Source organism: Polyodon spathula, chromosome 12 (genome assembly GCF_017654505.1).
Source record: "Polyodon spathula isolate WHYD16114869_AA chromosome 12, ASM1765450v1, whole genome shotgun sequence".
NCBI lineage: Eukaryota > Metazoa > Chordata > Actinopteri > Acipenseriformes > Polyodontidae > Polyodon > Polyodon spathula.
Genome location: NC_054545.1, coordinates 34,579,766 through 34,599,910, shown reverse-complemented (window position 1 = coordinate 34,599,910; position 20,145 = coordinate 34,579,766). Strand labels below are relative to the sequence as shown.

General features: G+C 38.4%; 1 pseudogene; it reads left to right on the top strand.

Annotated features, from left to right (window-relative positions):
- Positions 1–4,403: 4,403 nt before the first annotated feature.
- Positions 4,404–12,908, top strand: LOC121324876 (annotated as a pseudogene).
- The last annotated feature ends 7,237 nt before the right edge of the window (positions 12,909–20,145 follow it).

Below are 20,145 nucleotides of genomic sequence, written 5' to 3'. Positions count from 1 at the left end.
AACAGTCTGTAGTAACCATACTCCTGACCCAGCACAGCCCGCAGTGGTTCGTGGAATCGTTGCAATCAATCCTACACTGTCTCATTTTTACCAGGCAGTAGCAGATGTTGCTGACAGCATTCAACTGTTTTACTAGTTGACTTTTTGAAACGTCCAGTAATGTCAGACAATTAGGATTCAGATTCAAAGTGGTCTTCTGATGTAGCGGCAGGCACGGCACTTAGTGAGTTCTGATTGAACCATTTTAATAGGACCTGCTGTATAAATACGGCTCTGATGAAACATTACTCTTTTGTTTGCTTATTCTTTAAGACTGATCCACTACCGCATTTCAAGAAAATGAAATGGGCCACTGTGTCTAAATAAATAAACAGTTACATTGACGAACACTTCTCATTAAAACGTTTAACACTGCCACACATCTTACGACTGAGTATCTACAGGTTTTTAGATAGATAGAAACAATCACACTGTATTACTTAATAGTGGTGCACACATACTATAAGGTCCTTACACTTACTCACATTTACCTCTACTTCAAAAAATGTTTTGAATAGGGTTTTCATTTAATACACAATGCCACCCGGTGTCCAAATGATGTAATTGTGGCACATTTTGCAAGCCTAAAATGAAACCGTTGGGGTTTTGCAGTACATTATGGCACTGACTCTATATAGCAAAATACAGCAAGAAAACAAGGGTTCTTTATTCATTTATGTCATTTTAAATCATAAAGTCATTGTTGTTAGGAATTTTTAAACACGTGCTCAAGGCTGTTCATTCGGAAAACATGTAGGCACTGACACATGGACCTGATTACAGGATTACTCGATATAAAAAAACAGCCATCTCCTTTTTTTTTCTATAATTGGAGCCAATGCCAATGAGTCATGTCTTGTTACAGTTCATCCCCCATATATCACAGGTCCAGCTGTCTCCCTGCTTTACTGTTTATGAATGTTTACTAGTTACTGCTTTTTTTGTCAGCTGGGCCAAACTGATAACTCTTCCAATGGTCCTTGAACTTCTCAAGAAAGAAAGAAAAAAGTGTTATCCTGTTGTAAACGATAGCCGGAATGCTCCATAAATCAGAAGAGAGAAAGACCTGTGTCAGTAAAAACAAATATCGTTCCAATATCAAATTGAATCTGCTGGTTCCATCTGCAGTTCTCAATCTGCCATCCAGTCCAATCACTACACAAATGTCCCCTGTATCACGTTTTTGTATAATGGCTATTCATAAATGAACAACATTTCCTTGAATGTATAATACATTATATATTCTGCATGAAGTTGAATTTAGGAGTTCAGCTCATTGGCCCGGCATTAATTAAGAGGAGGTTTGTCTTTCTAGAAGTGTCTGTTTCATATATCAGGTCATTTGACACTGCATCGCAAGCTTCATAAGTCAGCTAATTTCCAGGAAGAGAACAAATGATGAATGGTTTTAGTGTTGCATGAGGCTGTTTTCAAGGTATAGATAAATTAGGCCTGTACGGGATACAAGAATTTGAGGTCAATCTGCTGCAAAAGTATTAATTCAGCCACAGCAGGAGGTTGCAATGTGGCTTTAATAAATATTATTATTCATTCTGGGGTCTGTTTCTCCCTTCTGAACTTAAATACAAGTGTTGTGGGTTGTGATTGTATTATTATTCCAGCTCATGTCTGTATGCTTTTGGGATATATATATATATTTCAGCACTTTTGCTGAGGACTTGCAATTTACAAATTACCGTCTACTGCAATATTGACTATTTTCAAATCCCTTGTCTGAGTTGTTTAGCTTTGAGAACCTAAACTGTTGTGTTTGCAGCATAGTGGTATCCTGCCTGCGATCTATAAACCCACAGCACACCACGTTTCCAAATCGCTGCCAAGCAAAGGACAATATCTTCTGCCACAGCCTGCTGGCAAACTACGTCTGCAGTTCTCACACCTACATGCTGCGATGACGAGTAACATTCTGCTCCAGACATCAACACAAGATTTTCTAAAAAATAAGTGCAAAAGCAAGAGTAAAACTAACCACACAGAAGCGTTGCTTTTAAAACCGCATCAAAAGGCATGCTTTCGGACCAAACTCACAAACCTTTTTATACTGGTTCTTTTTTCTAAAACAGCAAAAAAAAAAAAAAGACACAAGTTAAATATAAAGGTTTCTATGACAAACAGAGTTCTGTAGTCTGTTATGTTAACACATGTTCTCATCAAGGAGAAACTAAACCTTATTGTATCATATTTTGTTTACTAACACTGCATTGTAGACAAGTCGCAGAAACAGTTGATTAGACTTCATGTTTAGGCCAAACACAATTTCTGCAGAGTGCTTGTGCCAAACTAAAATATTTTATAGCATGCTTTGAGGGGCGTTATAACGTCACTCTGCCACTTTCCTGTTCAAACTGAAGGAGGCAATCTCCTGTAAATGCATTCCAAGCTGCTGTATAGTGCAATCGGGACATGCGCGTGAGTTCCTTATATCCAGTGTTGGTACTGGCAGTCTGACCATCTTGTGGCAAGTTGCTTCGTTCTACAGTATATATATATATATTTTACTTTACTGCTGTAATAGATACCAAATTGGTTTATCACCCTTTGCAAAAGCATACTGCATGAAGGACTATCTATTATTCAACAGTAGATAAGGACATGCATAAAAAAATTGTTTTGTTATCATGTAATGAATAAAACACTCAATAGTTTCACATTTAGAAACACTAAACGAAACTTCATAAATTCAATGATCCGTGTTTCGACTAAAAGTCATTTTTAAATGTCTTCAATAACAGTGGATATGCTTATCGTTGAATTTACTAAGTTTCTTTTAGCATTGCTGCTGTGACAGAATGTTTTTTTTTTTTAATAATTTTTTATAAAAGACTGAAATATGACTGACTCATACAATTTTTGTTTTCTTCTCTAAGACAGAAGTCCTTTTTGTGTGATTGACAAACATTTTTTTGTCGCCTCCCAGCAAATCTTTCCTCTCAAAGTCTACTGTATAGCATGATAATCTAACCAAGAACTTCTTTCCTGGAAAGTACAATTGATCACAGGGTATGGGAAATACAAGACGGTACAGAGCATGTCTACCCAAGTAAGCTGTAACAGAACCAATGCTCTATTCCTCTAAAGGGATCATTTCTACCATCTGCACTGCTCTATTATTACATTTAAATTGAAATTATTCTTTCAGTATCTTACCTGTTTAATATCTAATTATGTGTGCTATGCAGGGATGGAAAATACAACTCCTACTGCATAGCGGCTTTACCCATTCCAGTTTTTACTTCCAGTTTGTGTGTCTTATTAAACTTGTATTAAAACCAGGAATGGATATGAAAGGGGAGGCGTGTTTCGACCCCTGATCTGTATGACTCCCCTCTTGACATGCTTACTAACTGTTCCAGAAAACGTGAGCGTTGCACACGCTCTGATGCTTTGCTGTTACATTTTTTCAACAAAAGTTTCTCACAGAAAATGGGTCTTTATTTATATAAATCTTCACAACTCTTATTGGCTAGAAAGGATTATCTGTTTGGCTTTTTCTGTTAATCAATCAATAATGCACCAAAAACCGACATTCAAACAAGGCTTATTTCAAATGAACCTTTTTTTCTAACCGGTATTCTTATGCCACCTAGTGGACAGTTGATAGCTGCAGTTAAATACAATGAAAAAGAAAGATAACTGGTTAGCTTGGTTTATTATTAATAGCAATGTAAGCTATTCATACTTTTTTTTTTTTTTTTAGCAAACTCATCTCAAAGGTAACACAAGCTAACATGTTTTATGGTTTATCAGAAAATCAAGAGACTGCCCATCTGCCACTTGCACATTTGATGTACACAGAAGCATGTTGTAATGCTTTGGTACTCAATGCTGCTTGAAGCCTGTCAAAGTGTTTTTCAAGCTGCTCTTGAGTTCTAGTGGCCTACACGGGACACACGTAATTAAGACAAGATCAGCCAGTATGGGTTTGTAGAAGCTCCACCACCAACTTCTGCTCAGCTTGTTTGGATCAGGTTTTCTATTGTATTGCTGGCAATACACTACTGAGCAATAAAGACGCTGGTTGAATTTTGAAGATAATTACTTAAAATGTGTTTAGTTTAGTTTAATCACTTTGTGCCTGCAGGTCCAGCACAGGTACATCTAACTAGTGCAAACACTAATACAAAGAGAGAGCTAACCACCCTCAATAAAACAACAACAATACAACAACACAATAATCCACATAGTACCGGCGTCCCCCCCCCCCCAAAAAAAAGACACGCAGCTCGCGCCTCCCTTGGGGGGTGCGCCCAAGTTTGAGAACCGCTGCTTTGCTGATTCCCCGCCGACCTTGTAAAGTATGAGGAACACAGTAACAGGCAGTATCACTAATAATATAACAACGGCACTGTCGTCCGTGTCACTATGACAAGAGGTTATGATGAAATTACTTATTTTTTGGGTGAATTGGGACCCTTTCAAAGGGCGATTTTCTTTTTACTGAGTTCCAGCATCATTCCCAACGGGTTTAATGGTCTATCTGTCGTTTTCCTCGCTGACACGCCAAGTCACTGGTGTCATATACCCACAAATGACAATATTAGTTTTCAGTGGAGAAACGTGAGTATTCCTTTGGAGGAAGTGAATGGGAAATTGCAGTTCAGTAAATGCAAAAGATACAGCCTGAGCGTGATCCGCAACCTGTCCGCTATGAATTACCTGCCAGATGTGGATGTAAACGTCACCGAGATAAAGCAGGAGCGTTGTCTCGATGGGTGGAAATACAGCCAAGAGACGTACATATCCACTATAGTAACGCAGGTGAGTAGGGGGTCTCATTTCTGACTCGGGAGACGCCCGTTATATTTTATAACGTTAACACCAAACGAGAAAAAGAATGTGCCTCTGTAATATCAGGGGTAGAGTGGGACGGTTTAAGCTTTATATAATTTTTTTTGTGTTCGTTTTTTTCTGTAAATATGCCATTCAATAAATACGTTTTTCATCTAAACATTCAGATATGACAATATAAATCTTGTGTAGATATTTTAAAAATAATAATAATCTGTCTTTTTCATTTTTTTTTTTTTTTTTTGCCATATTTCTATTTTTATTAATTTACTTTAAAATCTAGTGCCAAACTAGGCAGCTGCTTCATAAAACACTATAAACAGTTGATAAAGATAACAAATTTTGGCACTAGCTATCTAAACAAATCTGTTCCAGGGTGTTTTCTCACTTCATTTTTATAGCAAGGTTGTGGAAAATTTAAGATGTTGCAGCCAAAGTAGGCACTTATTTTAATATTATGTCGCACGGTATCTTAAAAAATCAAAATTTTCATCATATTTTTTTATTTGACTCTTATACTACACTGTCCCCAATGCTAGACTGAAGAATATAGTAACATTTTACCTTGGAATATTTGAGATATTGCATGACAAACTAAGCACTTAAGACAGTACGCACAATCAATGATTAATACATTGCAAACTTTGATCAAAATCTAACGTCACCAATCATTCAAAATGCTTATTGATACAAAAAGTAACTCATTTGGCACACACTATTTCAAATTTTAGCAGAGAGAATGGCAAAATGTAATATTCATGTGAAAAAAGTTCCTGGAATAATATATATATATATATATATATATATATATATATATATATATATATATATATATATATATATATATATATATATATAGCTTTAGGATAGGATCCCAGAATGTAATTCACCAACAGTGGCTGTTGTGTTTTTCCTGTGTATGAAAATGTTTTGCAAATGTAACTTCTCGGCTTTCAATAAGTACCAAGCTACTTAAGTTTTCTTAATCCCATTTTGATGAACCCTTTGTTTTCCTTTTACTCTGACCAAACCAAGACAGCAGGTTCCATTGTTTTCAGAGTGCTTTGTTACCAATGTGATTGGGAACCAGGAAACAGCAAGAACTTTTTTTTTTTTTTTATTTTGTTATCTACAGTTTTAAAATACCTGCATATTACAAATATAGGTGTTAAATGCGAGCAAAAAGATCTTCATCAGAAAAGAGAGGCTTGTGATCATATTGAGAGGTGAGATGTTGTGTGTTTCCTTTATTAATGTTCTAACATGTTGGTTATTATTATATAAAGGTAGTGAATGGGCCCCAGTCCCAATGTTCAGAGTTGTCCAGGCTCAGTTTAGGTCTGGGTCTTGTAACTGAGCCCTGCTCCTCTTCTGTCTGTTGCAGTGGGACCTTGTGTGCGGCAATGACTGGAAAATACCTCTTACTACTTCAATCTTCTACTTGGGGGTGCTGTGTGGATCCTTTATATCTGGACAGTTGTCAGACAGGTACTCTGACAGAACGGCATTCCCCATTATTTCTTTATTGATTTATTTAGTTATTGATTAATTTTACAAATATGAAATAATGCAGGGCACCACATCAAATCCCCAAATATATATGTTTCTCCACTGTTCAGCGGCTCATCCAGGAAAGGCACTGGTGCAGTGCAGGGTGAGCCGTTTCACCAGGAGCCTGCTGGTTGGAACTGTGATCATGAAGACTTGATCTTGGCTGAGTTCTCATCAGCTTTTGCACTCGCGCGGATTGTTAATCACCTGAGCTTAGTTTAGCTCATGTAGCGACTCCTCCTGGTCCAACTCCATGCAGAAATGTTCCTTACATCCACTGTTCGGTAGCCTGGTAATAGCCGTTGCTTAGTTCAGGTGTAAAGAGGCGATTGACACCAGTAATAAATGGTCAAGAGAGAACAAGCCTTGTTTAACATATAACATACTATCACTATATAAAAAACATTTTGTAACTACGAGCTTGCATAGGAGCTGTGTGTCTTATTGCTAAATGCAATATTATTTTTTCACTTTTTGTGTAGATATGGGAGGAAGGTAGTACTGTTTGGGACCATGGGAGTTCAAACTTGCTTCAGCGTCATCCAGGTCTTGGCTCCAAACTGGGGGGCATTCTGTGTGCTGTTCTTCATAGTGGGGATGGGTCAGATCTCCAACTACGTGGCAGCATTTGTACTGGGTGTGTTGGCTTTGTGTCGCCAGTTGTCAGTTATAAATAGACTAGCCTGCTTGTCTGTAAGTAGAATGTGCGTCATGTACTGCAGTATGAGATCCATCTTGTATAACTCATTATACAACAACCACACGCTTTTCTTCTATTATCTTCAAATGACACTTGCTCTAGAACAACTGCTTACTGATAAAAAGCCTCACAGGGATGTCCAAGCCTGCCCTCAGAAAGCTTCCGTGGACTACAGTGATAACTATATAAATAACTTTAAAAAGATGTAGCATGTTGCTCTGTAACATTGAAACTCCAAATAACGCGCTTCCCCACAGCACTGCCATTATACCTTTACTTATCTACCCCAATTGGGCTTTTGTAAGTTCAGGAGGTTCTTTGGAAACTGCAAGCAGCATCCTTCAACGGAGATTAGTTTCTGTGATAAGTTTTATTGGAAAGGTTGTTACACAAGGGACTTGGTAGTAAATGATGTAGTTAACATGTTGCTTATAGGAGTCCAGTTGATCGTGTCAAAGGGGGCGATTCACTAACTTAATTGCTCTAACGATTTAATCGTTAAAGCAAATTAAGCTTTAACTTTTAGCTGGCATAACTTGATCCATTCAGCATTTTCTCTGTTGTAATCTCTCTCTGGAATGACTGAATCAAGTTATTTTTTTTTTAACTGTACCAAGTCTTTGTACAAGTGCTTAGACTCTATTAAGAGAGAGGTGTTGGTATTGTAGAACTATGGTTCCCAAACAGGTTTGGGGATGATTTCCCTGACATCCACACCTTAGGTCAGTTATAATTACAATTACAATTACAATTACAATTACAGCAGACTTGTTTGCTGAAACTGCAATTACAATTACAATGCTATTGTGTTCGATTACAGTTACAGTAACAATTATGCTGCAGTAATTGCAATTCTAAATACAATTACACTAAAAAGTAATAAAAACAACTACATTAACGTGTTTACTCTAGTTATTCTAAATAACCCAGCAATAAACACTGGGACAAATACAGAAACATTAGATATTGTAATTTTTTTTTTTTCAAACAAACCGGGTCATCAAAAGTGGTTGAAAATACAAGAATAATGATCGAATGGCAAATAAATGTGTAATTGACCTTTGTGGTATAATTACAATTACGCAGATGTGCCACTGTTCAACAACAATTACAATTACATTGTAAGTGCAATTCATTTTGAATTGCACAATTGCAGTTGTAGTTGACCCCAGGTCTGCTGACATCTAGCAAAGCAATCTGCAAGAACGGAGTTAGCTGACTTTACTTTCTTCCCAACAGGAACCGAAATCTTAGGCAAGTCCGCTCGCGTTCTCTATTCCACGCTGGGAGTGTGCCTTTTCTTTGCGATCGGCTACATGCTGCTGCCTTTGTTTGCTTTCTGCATCAGAGACTGGAGGACGCTGCAGCTGGCCTTATCTGTCCCTGGGTTTCTTTACATTCCTCTCTGGTGGTAGGTTTCAATGACGAAAATGACATCATTATTTTTTATTAACCTTGTTATTACTATGTAGTCACACATGCAATTACATAGTAATTGCAGTGTAGATAGGAAGACTTTATGTGAAGTGTTTCTATAGTTTGTAAGAATTGACAGGTTTTCATTTGCCAGGACAGTACTAATCTTTTTTCTTTTTGGTTTTTTGAAGCATGGTTTTTAGTTGCAGTACCATAGCTTAGCCAGTTGAAGGCAGCGGCTAATATCTGTGCTGGTGTGTTCCTGGGCTGCTGGCTTCACGCTGGGTTGCTGTTTGTGTTGCAGGTTCATCCCAGAATCTCCCCGGTGGCTGCTCTCGCAGGGCAGAGTGGAGGAGGCTGAAGAAATCCTGCAAGAGGCTGCCAGGAAAAATGGGGTCGCTGCACCCACCAGAATCTTTGAACCTGGAGAGGTACCGGAACTTTTCCATTGGACAGGGGTGGAAATAAGCATAGCCGTTTCATCCATTCTGGATTTTAATACGCGCTTGATTAGCCGCTGTGTATAGGTAACAAGCCCAGGTGTTTTCTTATTAAACTCCCTGTAAAACCAGGACTGGATCAAACTGCTATGCAATGGGAGTCTTATTTCCATCCCTGCAGGATATCTTAACCTTTTCATTGTCGTAGTGTACAGTTCCATCAGTATTTGAGCAATGGTTTTTTTAAATTTAAACAGCTGGCCTGCATAATTCCACAGTAAAAGGAAGTGTGGTGCTTTAAGAATGTTTAGCAGGGGGCGGCACTCATCCTTGCACAAGGGTCACACATATGCATTTGGGACAATCCAGGCATTGAGTGACTTCAATGTAGCAGAAACTGGAGTTTCTATACAACAGTTTTGGTTTGTAACTGGTTTTTGTAACTTTATACTGTCTATTGAGGTGGTGTCAGTTTACTTGACATAATTACATTATGTTAAAGTAACCTTTGCCAAGGTTGCATAAATATACTGTACAAATAAACTGAGCATTACAACTTACAACTTGATTTCCGAATGCAAGTTTCAAAATGAAAGCACAGCTGGGATTAGCAGCAAATGGACCATTAGGACCTTTCAGCTGGGCAGGCATTGTTTCTGAAAGTAATGATTGCCAATTTAGAAGTAAATCGGATGAATTTGTACAATAAATCATTTGTTCTGGTCAATGCTTGTTTATTATGATGTATATAATTACATCCATATTCATAGATATACTGAAAACTCACTATTGTAATAATTAGCCACAATGTTTCGACCTTCGTCAGATAACATGGCATTCTTCTTCATGAAGTATTTCTGTGATTGATGAGTATGCTGTTGGATCCTGATTCTCAGTGGATACAGAGCTGATTGCTGCTTTTGAATTCTCTAGCTCTATCTTGCTGGTTTAAGAAATAGCTGACTCAGTTTCTGTCACAATAGGAAGCCTGTGTAGGTTACAAGAAAAAGAGAAATACTAAGAAAGCAGACTACAGCAAGTTCGTCTGCCTTTTTGAGACGAGAGACGAGCTGTGTGGTTGTTTGTTTGCCTCTGCACTTGGGAGAATATCTTTCATGTTTAACTCTTCTAACTTCGTAAAAGTCAAAGTATGTTATGGGAATGTGTGTAATGTTGCATTGTGTACTGGCATACCTGATAATGTGTGTGCATCAAACAAAATTATGTGAATTCCTGCAAAAACACACAGAGCAGAATATTCATTTAATTATATATTTATACTCACGCACACATATATGGTTGTATATGTGTTTGTGTGTAGAAAAAATGCTGTTTTGATCTTCAGGTATCAGATTGGACATCTAAAAGTAATCAGTCCCATAGCATCCTGGATCTCCTAAAGACCAAAAACATCTGCACCATGACCATTATGTTCTTTGCTGTGTGGTGAGTACCAAGGATTTGAAGCAATTGATGTGCACTGCCCTGCCAAGAATCGCTGGCATGATGTATGGCTCTTTTGGGATAAACTGCAGCTATACAGTGTGTTCTGCATTAGTACACACTATGGGCAGCCCCATTGGAAAATAATCTAGTGTACTGCAATGCAGGACACATTCCCATGCCTTGTTGGCTCTGTATCCAGGCATTTTCAAACTGTTGTGCCCTATTTCCATCTGCCATGTTCTTCTTTTTGTTTTCTTTTTTAGGATGACAGTAAGTGTTGGATACTTTGGCCTGTCTTTGAACACACCCAATTTGCATGGGGACCCCTATTTAAACTGTTTCTTCTCAGCTGCCACTGAAGTCCCGGCGTACGTTGTCGCCTGGTTACTCCTGCAATGGTTTCCGAGGCGGTACAGCATGTTTGCCACACTCTTCCTCTGTGGAGCGCTTCTTTTCTTTATTCATCTTGTTCCACCAAGTGAGGTTTACCTTAATATACTGAGAACCATCTGAAGTCATTATGAAACAGCATGGCTAGTGGTTTCAAGGGGAAGTGATTGGTCGTGATTATTGCATTCCTCGAAGTTTCCCTATAGCTAAAGGTTAGTGGAATGCAATTGCCTGAATGGTTGAGTTTTATTAGACAAGGCCCCTTGTCAAAATGTTTGTCTACCACAAGTCTCTCAGTGTATTTATGATTGAGTGTTATGGATAAATCAGCTATCCTGAGCTTCTTTTAAAGGTCATTGCTTTGGAAGAGATTTTTTAGGTAAATGATGATACATAAAAAAAAAATATATGATTGTCAAAATGCTTGTTAACTAGACATTTTATGAATGAGTGTGGATAAAGAAGCAAATACCAAAAACTAGCAAGAGCACCTTAAAGGTGAAGTTTTGTCCACATTGTCTGAATCCCATTTGCTTCTGCTTGGGTCTCATTCCCGGCACCCTTTATTGGAGATTGTACAGCACATTTCAGCTTCAGCTTTGTTTTGAATGTTTATCCAGCTTTCTTGATATTATATTTGGATTTTATTCCAGGTTTAACAATGGTGTCTACTTCGCTAGAGATGGTTGGAAAATTTGGCGTCACAGCTGCGTTTTCTGTAGTGTACGTCTTCACTGTGTACTAGTGTACCCAACTGTAGTGAGAAACATGGCAGTGGGAGCCTGTTCCATGGGGTCCAGACTGGGCAGCATCATCTGTCCATACTTCATCTACTTGGGTAAGAAACCGCGCACCTGAACGAAAGGCTTCAACACCGAGGCAATACCTTCACTGGTGGGATACCAGGGACCACGTAGTTTCAAAGTGTTTCAAAGTGTGTGCATTCTTGGTATCTTAGTAACAGAGATGATAAGAGTGTATGACCACACTTTTTTTTTTCTATCGTATAAATTTTTTTGTCTGTATTCTGACACAGGTGCCTATGACAAGTATTTGCCTTACTTTCTGATGGGGAGCCTCACAATGTTGTCAGGTGTTCTCATTCTCCTTATACCTGAGAGTTTCAGAGTGCCGATGCCTGAGACCATCGAAGAGATGCAAATCATTAAAGGGTAGGTAACACCGTGTTACTGGATCAACCAGAACCAAACAAGCCTGCCCAAGTGGCTGTTTTACCCACATGCGATATTGCAGGAAGACTAGCACCTCTACAACCAGGAAAATGAAATAGAGAACATACTGTAAACTCGGAAGAATATTAGAAACACACAGTAAAGCCTATTGTAAGAAAACCAGTGTTCCCAGCATTTAGTTTTATTGTGTGTGTGTGTATATATATACAGTGTGTATGTGAGCTCTGTGTGCGCCTCAATCTTGACCTGAACACTCCAGGCGGCCATTCAGATCAGGACCTCTCTCAAGTTATAAACATGCAACTTGATTACTAGATTACTGATGATGTGGAAATTATGTCACATTAAGTCCTGTCGCTGTCCTGTTTTTTATGGTTTGTTGCTCTTACCTTTGATGGGTTAGTTATCAGCTTGAGACTTACACATGTGCTGAAACAAGTGTGGTGATTTAGTCGAATATGTCCACCAGAGGGTGATAATAAGAACAGCGTTCTCGACTGTCTAAAGAATTGCAGTTCGAGAATGGCTCCAGTGCAGTGTGTTTACTGTATATTCTGCAGTTGTGAGTTGTGAATGGGTTTTTCTCCCTGTCAGTTTTTTTTTCTTTTTTTCTACAGGCTTAAACCTAAAATGTCATACAACCTCCGAAGCCCTGCAGAGGCAGAATAAAGGAATACTGCAGTTTTTTGTAAAGAAATAGAAGCTATGCTCTGAGCAGCATCTTCTTCAAATGGACTTGTCTGAATCCAGTGAGCAGAACTGACACCTACAGGACAGTACTCATTCCAACAGTGTGCTAATGTTGAATCTATATGCCTTATCCATAACAGTCAGGGTGCCGGCAGCTTTATAGACTCAGATTGTTTGTAAACTGGACTGTCAAACAACATTCCCCAGACTTCATTATTGTAGATAAAAAGTCAAAATGAGAAACAATGTATTTATTTATTTATTTATTGCATTTATATAGCGCTTTTAATGCAAAAGTATCGCAAAGCACTGTGCAGTACACAGCAGAAAAAAAAGAAGAAACCACAATACATTTGTATAGAATGTCACACTTACAACTGCCACAGTCACACCATTTAAATAACAGATATGCACATAATAATACAAAAACAGCACTTTTAGAGTTACATTAAAATCCACTAAGATAAGAAAGCCATTTTATAAAAGTGTGTGTTTTTGTCTTGACTTGAAAACTAATGGTCCCAGATTTCAAATCAATTCTATCCTGCACAGGGAACCAGAGTAAAGAGGCCAAAACAAGGTTAGTATGTTCACTTTTCCTGGGTTTAGTCAGAATTCACTTTTCCTGAGTTTAGTAAGAACTCTAGCGGCGGTATACTGAACAAGCTGCAAGTGGGATACCACACAATTGGGACACCAGAAAAAAGTGCATTACAATAATCAGTTCTAGATGAAGCAAAAGCATGCCATTGAAAGCCTTAGCGTGACCCAAGTTACCAGCGGTGCCTTAGCTGTAAAGTGTGATATAAATTCACCTACTGTACTTGATTGAAATATTTCATGGGATGTCAGACAAATATTATATGCATTTTACTTGCATGTAGATGCAGGTAATTACTTTACATAATAAAGCATCCTATGAAATAATATAACCATTGACACTTACTAGGATTCAGATACCATGAAGTGACTAAGCAGCCTTAATGACCCTTGTGTGTAGCTTAAAGCAGACAAAAGCATGGGATCCCATTTGGAATGTCCCTGCTCATGCAGTTGCATTGCTCATACTGTATAGACAGCACCTGGCATTTCTACTATTGCTAATAATGCGGGGGTGTTGTGAATGGGAATGGGTCAGGGGATTTTGAACTGTGTAGCAGGAAGTTCTGCATTTATACTTGCTTTACACATATGCCCAAGCTTTTTCTTTTTCACACCTGAAGGGGTAAGGAGAATTTATCTAAAGAGAATTACTGGTACCCAGAGCGTTTGTTCTTCACCATACTCAGTAAACAGATTTCAAGTTCAGACAAGCCCCGGACTGGAAATTTAAACAATTTCCTCTTCAAGTTCCATCGTTTGCTGAGATATAAACATAGCAAGGTGAAGAAAAGCAGGATGAGAAAAAAAATTAAGTTTTTTTTTTTTTTTTGAACTGCAACATATGCTTATCCACACCATAACTGCAGCAATGTGATTTGCCCACACATTCTGTTGTTAGATATGAATGAATGAAGGTTGATTCACTGCTGGAAATAGTAATACCATCTCGTCCATTAGGTGGCGCCCACATCATGCAGTCTTATTTGCTTTTATGGTATAAGTAGCAGTAATCATTTAAAGTACTAGTGCCTCCTACAAATATGTACTGATGGTGAAGAGCCTGAAGATTACTGTTTGTTCAAGCTATACATTGAGCAACATATTCAGGATGTGTGATCAATAGATACTAATACAGCGGTGATACTAACATGTAGTTTTAGGGTGTCTCCAAGCTGTAGTGCAATCTTTCAAACACTACTCAATAATAAATTAATCATTAGTTCAGTAATAAGATATCAGATTTACTACCGAATTGGAGAAGTAAGTGATATCATGATGTCATGTAAAACCATTTTCATAAGCAGTGTAAACACATTTTATTCATTAGATTGCAACCTTTTAGGTAAGGGGTCCGGCACTGACAGGTCAAAGGACGGTCTACAAAGAACCAGAATAATGAGTGGCATGTTTTATCTGACATGGGGCAAATTAGCAAATCTGTATTGTATAGACATAAATACTACTTTCTTTCTGTACAAAAAGTGTTTGCTATTTAAAAAAAAAAAGACATTTTACTACAGTGTTTAACAAAACTGAATATTAAACAAATGATTAGAAGCACAGCCTTGTTAGAGGCTGCAAAATTGATGGGCAACATAGGCATCTGGTAATCTCTTGGCAAGGGTATCTTTTTAAATGAAAAACATTTATTATTTTGAGCTCATGTAAATACTGTTATGTGTTTGGTCCCTAATTGACCGTGTCTTCAAGCAGCATGTCCCGTTGCTGCAGATTGCTGTCTAGCTGTGCCCACTTCACCGTTTATGGATTTCAAAACTGTCCTAACATGAGGGGAAAATCACTCAATCTAACACACACTGTGGTAGCCTGATAGTCCTGTTCCAGGAAAGAGATAAACAAGCTGATGCTTTTGTTAATGGTGTGTGTACAGCGTGTACAAAGAGTGATGCCCACAAAAATGCAGACTTGCAAGTTCTTGTCAGGTCTTGTCAATGCAATGAGCAGTGTTTCCATGGAAGGAGGGTGTGAATCTCTTGGTATTATATGAGACAGTGCTGTGCTAAGCAACAGCAGTTTGAAAAAGGTGTTGAAGTTCAGCTGTTGTAGTTGATCTATGAGTACAATTACAGATAACCAAAAGTAGAGGCAAAATCATCAGGAGTGGTGACAGTGACACTTAATGGTCACTGGGGTCACTAGATTGCAGGTGGGATCTGTGGGTGCCTACTCACCTTTTAATTGATCTGTTTTATTTTCCTGCCCACTAACAAAGACATCGTTCGCTCTACCAAAGTTGTGCTTCTGTTAATAGATCATAAACTGGGAAAAAGGCAAGTCTACTGATATTCAATAAGATGAATTAAAGCTTGAAACAAGATATCATTGCTTGACATAGTAAAAGTACCTTGATGCTTCTGTAGATAATGAAGAAGAAAATATCAGGCATTCCTTCTTCGTTCCACATCAGCAGTCTGCGCAGGTAAACTCAGTTAATGTAAATCAGCCTAGCGTTGAAACAAACAGCGTTGGCCTATGAAGTTACAAGCAATACCGTGACATATGCCAAAGAGTATATTCATTTACTGACTGTGTTCCATTTTAGCCTTCAGAAGTGTAAAAGATAATAACACCTGTGCGGAACTTCTGTTTTTGCAGTCATGGTAACTGCAATAGCATCCTTTATAAACATACCTGAGCTATCAATCATGCTGCCCAAAACAAGTGACTAGCGGCAAATACTGTGGCTATATTTGAATGAGGGTAGTGATTGTGATCTCGCTTCACAGCATTGGATCCATGTCCACATATCAGGTGAGGCTAGCTACAATCCACTGACCACACACAACACATGTGAGTGACTTAACCACTATGCAAAAGAGCCTGGATCCTCTGCAGTAGTGGCTATTATAACAATGAGATCAATGAGAACAATGAGACATTGAAGAAGAATGGTAACCACTTTTATACAATCTATTTTCTTACTTGTAAGCAAAAGAAACCTTATCGCCTCATAGGATTGCAGATTATAGGCCAGCAAGCTGTGTCAATAGTTAATTCGGGCTGTAAATGACAGTACATAGAAATAGATGAACTGGATTTGTTCAGGTCTCCTGCTGCAGCAAAAACATGAAGGAGAACATCTGAAAATGAGATTTGCACTCTCAGTGTGGTTTTACCTGATTAAACAAAGAATCAACAAGAGACTCAATCCTATATCTAGTTAGATTATCAACTGCCACTGAGCAGGAAAACTCTTGAGAAACTGGTGCTGTGTTATTTTGTGGCAGGCATTAAAAAGTGGTATTTTTGTATATCTTGTCACAAACACTGGAAACAAAAAAAAAGGAGGCTGTTCAGTCCTATCCCTTGATGCCTCCAAGATCCAGGGGGGAAATACATACACTATATATATATATATATATATATATATATATATATATATATATATATATATATATATATATATATATATATATATATATATGTGAATAAAGGTAATGTAGCCATTTTTTTAAATCAATTATTCACATTTTTTGTGAATCTACATGACCTTTTTCTTTTTGATTTTGCACCTTTTAGTACACAGCAGTTTTTTTTCCTTTTTAAAATTATATTCTCTCTCTGTATATCTATATCTATATATACACACACACACACACAGTAATCCCTCTCCAACCATACATAGGCGTTTTTCCTTTTCTATAACAATTTGCCAACCGCGGCATATAGATTAGCATATACTCGGTTTTGCACAGAAACTTCTGACGCATCCGTATTTGCTTTCGCGATTTCGTGTGTATACTTGCGTGCTCCCATCTCGCCAGCATCTCCCGCCACCAGTACCAGTATTATCTCTCGCTTTGTTTCGTTTACTAGTCATAGTAGTATGCGCATGCGGTCTCGTTGCTCCGTGTTACCTTAGCGTAATTGTCACCAGTCAACAACACCCTCGCGTTCAACTCTAAGGATTCCAGGTAAATAAAAGAAAAATGCAACTTAGATTAGCTTTGATAAGTGTAACCGCGGCCGTGGAGAACCTAACCCTCCATTTCGCATATGATCTAGTATTTGGCGAGGGATTAGTGTGTGTGTGTGTGTGTGTGTGTGTGTGTGTGTGTGTGTGTGTGTGTGTGTGTGTGTGTGTATACAGTACTGTGCAAAAGTTTTAGGCAGGTGTGAAAAAATGCTGTAAAGTAAGAATGCTTTCAAAAGTAGACATGTTAATAGATTATATTTATTAATTAACAAAATGCAAAGTGAGTGAACAGAAGAAAAATCTACATCAAATCAAAATTTGATGTGACCACCCTTTGCCTTCAAAACAGCATCAATTCTTCTAGGTACACTTGCACATAGTTTTTGAAGGAACTCGGCAGGTAGGTTGGCCCAAACATCTTGGAGAACTAACCACAGTTCTTCTGTGGATTTAGGCAGCCTCAGTTGCTTCTCTCTCATCATGTAATCCTAGACATACTTGGTGATGTTGAGATCAGGGCTCTGTGGGGGCCATACCATCACTTCCAGGACTCCTTGTTCTTCTTTATGCTGAAGATAGTTCTTAATGACCTTCGCTGTATGTTTGGGGTTGTTGTCATGCTGCAGAATAAATTTGGGGCCAATCAGATGCTTTCTTGATGGTATTGCATGATGGATAAGTATATGCCTGTACTTCTCAGCATTGAGGAGACCATTAATTCTGACCAAATCCCCAACTCCATTTGCAGAAATGCAGCCCCAAACTTGCAAGGAACCTCCACCATGCTTCACTGTTGCCTGCAGACACTTTGCATTTAGTTAATTGATAAATATAATCTATTAACATGTCTATTTTTGAAAGCATTCTTTACAGCAATTTTTCACACCTGCCTAAAACTTTTGCACAGTACTGTATGTGTGTGTGTGTGTGTGTGTGTGTATATATATATATATATATATATATATATATATATATATATATATATATATATATATATATATATATTACAGTGCCTATAGAAAGTCTACACCCCCTTTAACTTTTTTCATATTTTGCTGTGTCATTGCCTCAGAGTTTCATGCATTTAAATGGTGATTTTTCCCCACTTATCTACACACCATACTAAAAAAATTATTGAGAAAAAAAATGATATATTAAAAATACAAAACAGAAAGATCTTGGAGGAAGCACTTTTGGCAGCAATTACAGCTGAGTCTGTTGGGATAGGTCTCTACCAACTTTGCACACCTAGATTTGGCAATATTTCACCATTCTTCTTTACAAAACTGTTCAAGATCTGTCAAGTTCCTTGGGGAGCGTTGATGGACAGCAATCTTCAAGTCATGCCACACATTTTTGATTGGATTTAGGTCGGGGCTCTGACTGGGCCACTCAAGGACATTTACCTTTTTGTTCCTTAGCCACTCCAGTGTAGCTTTGGCTGTGTGCTTTGGGTCATTGTCATGCTGAAAGGTGAACTTCCATCCCAGTTTCAGCTTTCTTGCAGAGAGCAGCAGGTTTTCCTGAAGGACTTCTCTGTACTTTGCTCCATTCATTTTCCCTTCTACCCTGACAAGTGCCCCAGTCCCTGCCGATAAGAAACATCCCCGTAACATGATGCTGCCACCACCGTGCTTCACAGTACAGATGGTATTCTTTGGGTGATGCGTTGTGTTGGGTTTGCACCAAACATAACGCTTTGCATTTAGGCCAAAAAGTTCCATTTTAGTTTTGTCAGACCACAAAGCTTTTTGCCACATGGCTACAGAAACACCTGAGTGTTTTTTTTTATTTTATTTTTTTTTGCCTATTTGAAAAGGGATTCAAGGTGGCCTTTCTTGAGTAATGGCTTCCTTCTTGCCATCCTACCATACAGGCCAGATTTGTGGAGTGCTTGGGATATTGTTGTCACATGCACACTTTGACCAGTCTTGGCCATAAAAGCCTGTAGCTCTTGCAAAGTTGCCATTGGCATCTTGGTAGCCTCTCTGATCAGTCTCCTTCTTGCTCTGTCATCCAGTGTGGAGGGAAGACCTGATCTAGGCAGGGTCTTGCTGGTGCCATACGCCTTCCACTTCATAATAATCGTCTTGACTGTGTTCCAAGGGATATTCAAGGTCTTTGATATTTTTTATACCCATCCCCTGATCTGTGCCTTTCAACAACTTTGTCCCAGAATTCTTTTGAAAGCACCTTGGTGCTCATGGTTGAGACACTTATGCAACCAAGCTATTTCTGTGTTGTGTTTAATTAATTTTCTTCAAATTTCTAGACTATTTCTGGAAGTTGTGGGGTAGGATGTGTAGATAAGTGAGAATTATTATTTTTTTTTAATGCATTTTAATTCTAGTTTCTAGTCTATAAGGTAACAAAAGGTGAAAAATGTTTGTGTGTGTGTGTGTGTGTGTGTGTGTGTGTGTGTGTGTGTGTGTGTGTGCGCCTTGCAAAAGTATTCAGACCCCTGACCAATTCTCTCATATTACTGAATTACAAATGGTACATTGAAATTATCACCTCCTGGAGTTTGCCAGAAAGCATGAGAGTGACCCAGCTGCAATGTGGGAAAAGGTTTTTTGGCCAGATGAGACCAAGATAGAGCTTTTTGGCCAAAACTCAAAGCGCTATGTGTAGCGCAAACCTAACACTGCCCATGCCTCAAGACACACCATCCCTACAGTGAAGTATGGTGGTGGCAGCATCATGCTGTGGGGATGCTTCTCATCATCAGGGACTGGGCATCTTGTTACAATTGAAGGAAGAATGGATGGAGCAAAATACAGGAAAATACTGCAAGAGAATCTGCTTCAGTCCGCTAAAGAACTGAAGCTTGGGAGGAAATTCACTTTTCAGCAGGACAATGGTCCCAAGCACAAGGCCAAAGCAACATTGGAGTGGCTCAAGAACAAAAAGTTGAATGTCCTTAAAAATTGC